The 10974-nt window shown below is 47.4% G+C and overlaps 1 protein-coding gene across 1 annotated transcript in view; it reads left to right on the top strand.

Moving 5' to 3' along the window:
- The first annotated feature begins 4672 nt into the window (after positions 1 to 4672).
- The window catches only part of LOC133356751 (protein piccolo-like), a 99831-nt gene continuing 93529 nt past the window's right edge, over positions 4673 to 10974 (top strand). Inside the window, exon 1 of the mRNA XM_061574408.1 lies at positions 4673 to 4842. The gene's annotated coding sequence lies outside the window, so the exon portion shown is untranslated. The remainder of the gene's footprint in view (positions 4843 to 10974) is intronic.

Genomic DNA, 10974 nt, shown 5'->3' with positions numbered 1-10974 from the left:
TTGCGGTAGGTTTCACACGTGTTGAAATGAATTTGTTATCGTTCGTAATAAAACGTATAATAAACTTGTGTTTGCCTCTTTCGTCACATGTTGATCAGACCGCAGACGTTTCACCCACCATCACAGTGTGACGCGGAAACCTCTTTCTAATGGGACTCTTTTTCATAAGTGACTTGTCCACAAATGGCAGCTCAACGAAGTGGCTTATCAATATGGACATTTATTGTGGCCAAATACTCTAAACGCATTTTGATTCTAAATGTGGAGGGAAAAACCGGAGGACCCGGAGAAAAATCCATACGACACGTAAACTCCAAATATACGGCAGGCATCAGGGTCGGGATCGAACCCACGACCATCTTATATACCAGGCGAGGCAGTTAACATCTCGCCACCACGGCACCCAATGATGTTCACCATCGTGTGATCGTGGCGTGCCGTACGCACGAACTAAAACACCCATCTCCTTGCTGAATTGAGAGAAAAAAAAAACGTCCAGCACTTTTTGTTTTAAAATCCACGCCTTCGAGTCCAATTACAATTGCATGGGCGCACACACACAAAAGCACGCAACACTTTTTTTGCCCCCCCCCACCCCCGTTTTTTATTCTCCTGATAATAACGCTCGCTTATCATTTGTGTTTCACCCTCCTGCACGAGCGACGGATAAACCAAGGACATCTGGCGTCTAGCGTTTTGTTCCCCGAAGAATTTTGTCCGCGGGACTTTTATTTAAAGACGTCTTAAAAATATATATAATCCCACATTTTCACGCCGCATAAAATGGCAGGTGGGATTTCACAACTCCCAGGGCCTCGTGACCATCGGTGAAGGATTCCAAAGGAAGGAATCGCAGGGTTAAGGCGAGTCAAACTAATTTCACTCAGAGTGGTTGGGTGCGACCCACATTTACGGTTGTTTCTCAACATGTCTTTGTGGTCGTGCTGCCGATTCACAGCTGGGTTTTCTTCCAGAAATAGAATAATAAAAACAAACTCGTGGTAGAGTTACGGGTGTCTGGGTCTGAGAGTGCAGTATGTATTAAATATTGTTTTTTTATGTTACCAAGTTAGGTCCCACTGAGCTATGTAGCTCTTTTTTCAGAAGCGACCTGGCGATCACAAATGACAGCTCAACGAAGTGGCTCATCGTCACGTGGAAATGTAAAGCAGCCAAATACTGTTAAGGCGTGATGCTGATTCTAATGTGGAGGGAAAAAACCAGCGGACTCGAAGGAAAATCCACACGACCACGAGGAGAGAGAGACAGAGACACGCAAACTCTAAATATACTGCAGGCGTTAGGTTCTGGATCTAACCCGCGATCTCCTGTATACCAGCTGAGGTCGTCCACATCTCTCCACCGTGACGCCCCCATATGAGAGCAATTGTGGGGCACAGCCACCTTCATTTCATCAGAATCAGAATCAGAAACGGTTTTAATCGCCATGTAAGTTTGCACAAACAAGGAATTCACTATGGCCGGACGGTGCATACATTGAACAAGTAGGAATCTTAACTTATATAAAAGGTATACACTCTAACTATACTAACGTTACAAAGTATAAGTAATACCAAAGGGCTAAAATCTTTAAAATTATGAATAAGTAGACCTTACAGACCAAGCCACAGCACGTCTCGTAATAATCATTATACTCTTAACCCAAACGATAAATGCGTTGAGCTGCTTACCCCAGCGATTTATTCTGTTCAATTATTGAGAATGGCGATATGTTCAGGAGCGAGATGTCCGTGTCTGCTGCTAGCCACGACGAGAGGGCTTGAGGAGAAAGAGAGAGTTCGTGTCGTTTTGCTGTTCCTCCTGTTGAAGAAGAGCAGCGATCGTGGGTTTGCTCTGTGGTGTACAGTTTGAGTGGCCTGGCGACAGTCGCAATGTTACTTGTGTCTTTCATGTACCTCTACGAATCTCTGTGTTTATATATCTGTGAATGTCCACGTATTGCTACGGGTTTAGTATGAGGTCCAAACGTTCGGGATGCATGGCCACAATCGCACGGCTGTGGTTTGTGTCTCAGATTTTCCATTTATGAAGGGGATGTAATACAGGTTGATGGTTCCACCAGTGTCTTCGAGGAATGTCAAGGCCACGAAAAGTATCTACATTGTGGATGGATGAAAGCTAAGACAGCAGAAAGAGTGGGCAAATGCAATGCAAAACAGGCGACTGCACAACAAATGCAGTCTGGGCTAGACAAGATATACAGTACAGTGAGGCACAAAGAGACATTACAGAAAGAGTGGGCACACACTGAGGCTGTACTCACTTCATTCCAGATGAGGTGGGGTGGAAAGGTAACAGTAGGGAATGGTGCGGGTTGGATTGCAGTGAGAGTGTTTATTAGTCAGTACAATGTTCGTCTTGCAAACCAAATTCGAGAAGAATTGGTTTCTTTTGTACGGTGAATTGCAATCATATACCATTAATTAAATACGCGATCCCATTTACGACGGTAGGAAATGAGATGTGATTCTGCAATTGAATTAGCGACCTTAATCAATGGGATGGAAATTAATTCTGGCTCATAGGCGCATTGGCCATGGATATCGTTTGACCAGACTTGAGATTCGTCGGTGTGGGGAGGTCTAAGGGTGACCAGGATGGTTCACATCACGCTCGCCACCGACGTTGGCTGTGGAATCGAACTTAGGTGGCCGGGTTCATAGCATGGCGCACTAACCACTGCACTACACACAGACACACGCAGACACACACAATGAGATTGTGTGTCCGAGACCACATTTGATTGCTCTCATGAATGTAAAACATTGTGACTAATTAATTCATAATTATTGACATCTATTTTATTTGAGATCAATGTTAGATTATATAACGACGACTTGATTCGCGTGCAATCGATTTGTCTCCCGAAAAGAAATTGCCAACTCTTCAAATGTTGGCCTCACTGAGAAACGGTTCGCTGGCGCGTGGGGCCCCCCGCGCGCGCGTGAGACAAAGGCGACCGGGCGTGACGCTGGCCACCACCCTCCCCCCCCTCACGTGCCGTGACGACCTTCGTAGGGGCTCCTCGGTCACAGCACTCGCCCTGACGGTCTGTCGACACTTCGTGGGTAGGCTCAGTTGCGCGTGACCGGTGTAGCGTCAGGTGTGCCGCTGGATTATAGAGCGGTGCAGCGCGGGGGTTACGCAAGTAAGTCCAGTTGGCGATACTTTAGCTTAATTCCCACGCTCGGAAAAAAATTGCACAAGGGCTCGTGCAAGACCAGCGTCAATAAAAAATAAATTTGCCAATTGTGCCGCGGAAGGCTAGACGTGGCGTCGTAGCGAGTTGGGGCAATGCATTGCCGTAGGCGCGGCAATTAATGTTCTGCATTGAGCCATGAAGGTTGTTACGCACAGCATGCCGGCTTGGGTGGGTGAGTGCAATTCTTTCGGAGGTCAGTTTCCAGGGCTGCGATTGAGGAATTGAAAACAATAAAGTAATGACCCAGTGAAGGTCGCGTCACCTGCAGCCGACGTCACTGTGCACTCTAAAAGAAAAGACATGACACATCGCGGCTTTTAATTCAATGGATTTCTCTCTCTCACTTTTAATGGAAAACATAACTGGAGACACAACACGTTGCCTTATTGATTTTGGACAGCAAAAGGCCCATCGGGTAGCGCGCTAATTTCGCAGACGACTCAAAGACACGTGGACAATTCCTAGCGATGGTGAATATTCGCGCGCGATGAAAAGGGATGAGGGAGCGTACTTGCGAAGAGCCATTTGCCGAGGAAATCCCACGTGAATGTTGATGAGCGTGGCAGACGTCCGGCAGGGGAAGGCAAAGTGATTCCTGAAAACCTGCGAAGGACTGACTGGTTGGTGTGGGGGGGGGGGGGGGGCGATGGGGACAGCATTTCCATGGTTACCTCCGGGCCAGCCAATGAGCAGACACTGTTAAGGGGCGAAAAAAGGAGGATGCTGCTTTAAAACGGCAAGGACAGGGAGGGGAAGAGGGGGGGGGGGGGCTTACAGCCGACAATAGACGACAATAGTCCATTCGCTCTGCCTCTGGGAAGCCGGGGTGGTGAAGCACCAGCGATAGGGATAGGCACGGGACAGGCTGGGGGGGGGGGGCTTACGAAAGAGAATAGAGATCCGAGCACAGTGAGGGATGGAGGAGCGGTGATCATTCGAGGAGACGCAGCGGTAGGAGAGGGGTGAGGTGGATAGCAGAGGCGTTGAGGGATCAGCGTCAGAATCAGCATCATTAGCAGCAGCAGCAGCAGGATGATGATGATCGTCGTCATCGTCAGCGGAACCCGTTAAGTTAAAGATCCCTCGGATTAGCGGCGAGACGGGGGAAGGTTTTTTTTCTTGGGGGGGGGAGGGGTCTGTGATCACAATCGAGGAGGAGCGCCAGGCATTCTAAGACAAAAGGCGGCTTGGCCCAGTGTTGGCGGTCGAGGCGAGAGGGCGGTTGGATTGCTGGCTCCGTGAAGACGAGGCGGGGCTGCTGCTGCTGCTTGCTGCTTGCTGCTGCTTGCTGCTTGCTGCTGCTGCTGTTGCTGCTGCTGCTGCATGTTTGATGGATGGTGCGCAGCCGAGCGAGCTGCGGCCATTGCGAGCTGGCGCTGAGGTCGGCAAGGCGTGAGGAGACGGGGAGAGGAGGAGGGGTGCGGGGCGGCGTGGGGACGAGCTGATGGGTGTCACACGGAGGTGATGCGGCTTATGCGATAGCATTTAAAGGGCGAGAGAGAGAGAGAGACGCCGAGGCCGAGACGAGCGCGAGCGGCATTGGAGGCGCTGTGGGCGACCGGGGCGCTGTCCATGGTGCTGCTCCAGAGGGTGTCCGAGGCGGTGCGCGAGCCGAGAAGGTGGGTGGCGACGTGGAGTGGTGGCGCATCGCGAGGGCGTTTGTGGCTGCCTCGTGCTTGTCCCGTGGGGGTTCTGTTGTGCCGCATGTGTTGGTGTGTTCACCTCTCCCCCCCCCCAGTGCGGTGCCCTGGGTTGTCATCCGTCGGATTTGGCTTCCGTGTGGGTGATAGGAAAAGCCAGACCTCTGCACCGAATGAGATGATTGGTAATTGCATCGTTACACAACACCGCACGCGCGCATGCATTTGCACATTCGTGTGAATGTATTTACGTACGTACATTGTAACATATAATGAATGTCATTACAAAGGGCATATTAGACATACAGATTACACAATATTTATACATATATGTGTATGTGTGCGTGCTTGATATGATGTGTATTATAATCTTTATTAGCGGAGCTTCGACTTGTGTGTTTATATGCACATTGAACTATGCGCATGTGTGTACAGCTGTGTGTACTATGTACACCTCTCGGCCTACTGTCTAATTAATATATTATCGGTTTGTGAACAGATTTTTTGGGGGGGGGGGGTGGAACGGATGCTAAAATATCCCCATATTACATTCACTTCTGAAGCACCGCCGTCTTTATGAACCTGCTATTAGCCAGGCAATGATGTGATAACAGCTGTAATCGCATTAAGGGTAAAAACCCCACCATGTAAGGCTTGTGTTAAATCGGAAACTCCCGTGTGTAAGTCGCTTTGCCCTGTCCTTTATATAACAGCGTCGGCTGGTTCTACACGAACAACAAAGCGCCACCTTCATTTGTCGGGTTAGGAAAAATTAACCCCTCCGCTTACAAATCCCAATTACTAACGACGGTGATGATGCTGATGGTGCACATTCTATACGTACGTACCGGGATTATACTATTTACATATTGCATCTCGCGCGTGACACGTGCATGCACATGCGGTTGATCTGATGTCGATAATGCAACGTTTTGCATTTGACGCCGGCTCTTAATAACAATATTCATACAAATGTCAATTTCATCCTATTTGCTGCAACAACAAAACATCCGTACGGAATGTGTAGCCACTGCCAATGTTCGTGGTTGTGATTTGGCAACCGTGGCTATTCCATGGCTATACCGCTTGCCTCGCGGTCAGGAGGGCTTGCGAGTTCAAGTCCTGGTCGGGTGTGGACGCAGCACATCCACACATCCGGGTGTCAATGCAAGAAGCAGCGCTGTGGCTGTCCTATAGATCGACTTACACCGTGTAATGATCGTCATCAGTCGGGATCAATCCACTGCTGGATGAAGCCCCCCCCCCAATCCGTTGGCATGTGTGACGGTCTTGTGATAATAAGAATGCATCTAGCACCTGCGCGTGAACTGAATCCATCGCTCATCACATCCATCATCTCACTCCATCTCACCATCTCACTCCATCTCACCATCTCACTCCATCTCACCATCTCACTCCATCTCACCATCTCACTCCATCTCACCATCTCACTCCATCTCACCATCTCACTCCATCTCACCATCTCACCATCTCACTCCATCTCACCATCTCACCATCTCACTCCATCTCACTCCATCTCACTCCATCTCACCATCTCACTCCATCTCACTCCATCTCACTCCATCTCACTCCATCTCACTCCATCTCACCATCTCACTCCATCTCACCATCTCACCATCTCACTCCATCTCACCATCTCACTCCATCTCACCATCTCACTCCATCTCACCATCTCACTCCATCTCACCATCTCACTCCATCTCACCATCTCACCATCTCACTCCATCTCACCATCTCACTCCATCTCACCATCTCACTCCATCTCACCATCTCACTCCATCTCACCATCTCACTCCATCTCACCATCTCACTCCATCTCACCATCTCACCATCTCACTCCATCTCACCATCTCACTCCATCTCACCATCTCACTCCATCTCACCATCTCACTCCATCTCACCATCTCACTCCATCTCACCATCTCACTCCATCTCACCATCTCACCATCTCACTCCATCTCACCATCTCACTCCATCTCACCATCTCACCATCTCACCATCTCACCATCTCACTCCATCTCACCATCTCACTCCATCTCACCATCTCACTCCATCTCACCATCTCACTCCATCTCACCATCTCACCATCTCACTCCATCTCACCATCTCACTCCATCTCACCATCTCACTCCATCTCACCATCTCACCATCTCACTCCATCTCACCATCTCACTCCATCTCACCATCTCACTCCATCTCACCATCTCACCATCTCACTCCATCTCACCATCTCACTCCATCTCACCATCTCACTCCATCTCACCATCTCACCATCTCACCATCTCACCATCTCACTCCATCTCACCATCTCACTCCATCTCACCATCTCACTCCATCTCACCATCTCACTCCATCTCACCATCTCACTCCATCTCACCATCTCACTCCATCTCACTCCATCTCACCATCTCACTCCATCTCACCATCTCACTCCATCTCACCATCTCACTCTATCTCACCATCTCACTCCATCTCACCATCTCACCATCTCACTCCATTTCACCATCTCACTCCATCTCACCATCTCACTCCATCTCACCATCTCACTCCATCTCACCATCTCACCATCTCACTCCATCTCACCATCTCACTCCATCTCACTCTATCTCACCATCTCACCATCTCACTCCATCTCACCATCTCACTCCATCTCACTCCATCTCACTCCATCTCACTCCATCTCACCATCTCACTCCATCTCACCATCTCACTCCATCTCACCATCTCACTCCATCTCACCATCTCACTCCATCTCCGCGGTAGGCGCGGGATACTCTTGCGCCGATGGGGAGACGGGGGGGGGGGGGGGATTTGGGGGTTCTTCAATTGTCTGCTATTCCATTGTTATTCTCCACCCCTGGCCACCATCAACCTCCACGAATGGACACGCGCTGCCCAAGGCCGCTTTATTTTCCGAGTCGTGCATGTGATGAACGCCTCTGACACTTTAGTCAGTGTTAATCCCAGCCATGCAATTATCCACATTTCTTTGGGCCACTTTTTTCGGCCATTGTTCAGTGTTATTTGTCAATGTCAACGTACCCGGCCCACGTCTCAGCAGGTAATGGGTATATATACACACACACACCGGGTAAGCAGTCCATGTTTAGAGTCAGGGCTATATTGCTTTTCGTGATTGTGTTCACCTTTCCAAAGCTCCCCATCCTACTCTCTGCCTCCTCTTTATGAAATCACTGATCGTATCCCACCTTCGCCAACTTGCCCATGGTATAACGATCCTGCTGTTTTCCATATCTACATTTGTTTAGCGACCTTGTCGTACGTTTCTCCTAGTTACCTTGAGCCTAACTTTCCAGCCTTCTTCGATGAGTTCTTCCGTATTTCCCTGCAGTTTATTCCCAGCGGTTGTTATAATGACGTTGTCAGTCAGCAAATCCGATTTGAATTATATTTCTTCTACTCGTACTTCTATCTTTTGTCCCCCAGGCATAGTAGAGGAGAATAATATCCATAATTGGCTCAGGAGATGAGCACCGCCCATGTGCTCTGACTGAATGTTGAACATAGTTCATAGTTTTAACACTGTGAATAAGTTCACACTTATTTTATTTGTTACGCAGATAATCCCATTTAGCCAGTTTGTCCTGGCTGTTTTGAATAAGGAGATCCGTGGTGTGTGAGCACAGCAAACACAAAGACAAGAACATAAACACAGTAGAATCTCGGTTATCCGCGCTAAAGACGGGGAGGATGGCAGGTGGATAATTCAAAATCGCGGATAATCCGAAAATGACAATTTTCCGCGGATCTCTATGCCAAAAAACACTAATATAGGGTGAAATCATGCTTAAATTAAGAAAATTTAGTTTGTTAATGAACAACTGAGGATTTCGATTGTTACTCTTTCGATTTAGAACGAATACTAATGATCTACCGATCGATACGCGTGCTCAGTGATAATGACACTTTCCTGCTCCCACGCAGAAGCCTCGGCCCACTAAGTGGACAGCAGCAGAGCCACGCCAATCAAAATCAATCAGCTCCGCCCACTGTTGTAAATATATTACAACTACTGTACTGTAGAGGGGATCACGTGGATTTCGTATTAAGCGGAACATATTTATTCGGTTTAAACACGTGACTTATACTAAACATTTCAAAGATTAACAACGAATAACTGTTTTTAGATTACACTGGTCAACACACTTTTTCTGGGATAAGGTATTCCAACGGTTTTGTAATTCTGGGGTGCTGATTCCAAATCTGGCATCAGTTTTTGTCTATCACATCAGGTTTTTGAGATATCAAATATTGCATTTTCAATAAAAACTGCAAAAGAAAAATATTAAATAAATGTGGATATCTACATAAAATGATATTATAAACACACTATCCTAAAAATACAGCACCATATTTTAACACTAAAGCAGTCACTGACTCGCAACAACTTGCAATCATAAGTGACAGAGTTAATTTCGGGTAAAATCAATGAAAATCGGGTATGCCGATAGCATAAAAATGATGTGAAATAGCAAATCTGAGATCAGATTTGGAATCAGCACCCTGAAATTAGTCTAAAACAGCTGCAAAAGTCCAGGCCAGAAAAAAATGCTTTTTTTTTGTTGACCAGTGTTATTAATTTGGGCTTAAGGGGCAATTCACGAGTTATTAATTTACGAAAAATCTTCAGGCGCGCGGTTAATCCGCATATCGGATAAACCGCATGCGGATAATCGAGAGTCTATTGTAATGCATAAATGAGAACAGGGCCCTCAATGGATATTACAGAACAAGCAGAACAAACACATGCACATTCCCAACCAAAAAACGGGCCCAAATATAACGTGAAAGAGTGGGGCACAGGTACAAGTAAGACCCATTGTTTTCGTCAAACAGTGAAATAATCACACGCGAATCGAACAAAAAAGAGAGTCACATTCTGGCAAATCGACCGATGATGCTGGATGTAATTACCAGCAAAACCTCGTACTCAAATTGTAAATGTTGTGATTTACTCTCCAACACACCGGTGGGCTGAAGTAGTTAACTATATGGCGCTTTGTTTAGGTGACAAATCCCTTACTGTTTGGCTGTGTCGGGTGGTGGAGGGTTTTGACACATTTATACTTATGCGATCTCACCCAAGATCCCTTATTATGAATAATATTGGTCGCGAAAGCCTGCCCACGTGTTCAAGCAAGAACGAGAGTGCTAACGTGTGGGAGCAAGAGGCGCCAGACAAGGTCAGGCACAGGGGTTGGTGGCCACCCCCAAACACCCGGTCAGATTTGTCTCCCCCTCTACTGATGTTTGCACACCGCACTAAATTTTTTAAAGACATTTCTTCCGTAAGACTTTCACGACCAATACGATTCGTCGAAAGAGCCGAGCGTTTGTCAACACCTCAGGGTGCTGGTGGTAATCTCTGGAGAAATGTTCAAAAATCGTCCAAGATGTTGCTCGGGATTTTAAACATCCTGGTTTTGCTGATAGACCAAATCGATTTGCATATATGTTCCCCACGTGACTTGATATCATGTGGTGGTAATGTGGTGTCAATTTGGTGGTATTTTGGTGGGATTATGGTGGGAATGTGGTGGTGATGTGGTGTCAATTTGGTGGTATTCTGGTGGGATTACGGTGGGAATGTGGTGGTGATGTGGTGAGAATGTGGTGAGAATATGATGGTAATGTTGTGTTCATGTGGTGGGATTCTGGTGGGAATGTAGTGGGAATGTCGTGGGAATGTGGTGGTGATATAGTTCTAATGTGGTGGCAATGTGGTGGTAATGTGGTGGTAATGTGGTGGTAATGTGGTGGTAATGCAGTGGTAATGTGGTGGTAATGCGGTGGTAATGTGGTGGTAATGTGGTGGCAATATGGTGGTAATGTGGTGGTAATGTGGTGGTAATGTGGTGGTAATGCAGTGGTAATGTGGTGGTAATGTGGTGGTAATGCGGTGGTAATGTGGTGGTAATGTGGTGGCAATATGGTGGTAATGTGGTGGTAATGTGGTGGTAATATGGTGGTAATGTGGTGGCAATATGGTGATAATGTGGTGGTAATTTGGTTGGAATGCGGTGGTAACGGAGTGCTGCAGGCCGAACAAGCTCTGCCTCCACCACGCTA

The sequence above is a fragment of the Lethenteron reissneri genome, chromosome 55 (genome assembly GCF_015708825.2).
Source record: "Lethenteron reissneri isolate LAM-NWPU_2019-01 chromosome 55, ASM1570882v1, whole genome shotgun sequence".
NCBI classification, from domain to species: domain Eukaryota; kingdom Metazoa; phylum Chordata; class Hyperoartia; order Petromyzontiformes; family Petromyzontidae; genus Lethenteron; species Lethenteron reissneri.
This window is presented reverse-complemented; position numbering and strand designations above follow the sequence as displayed.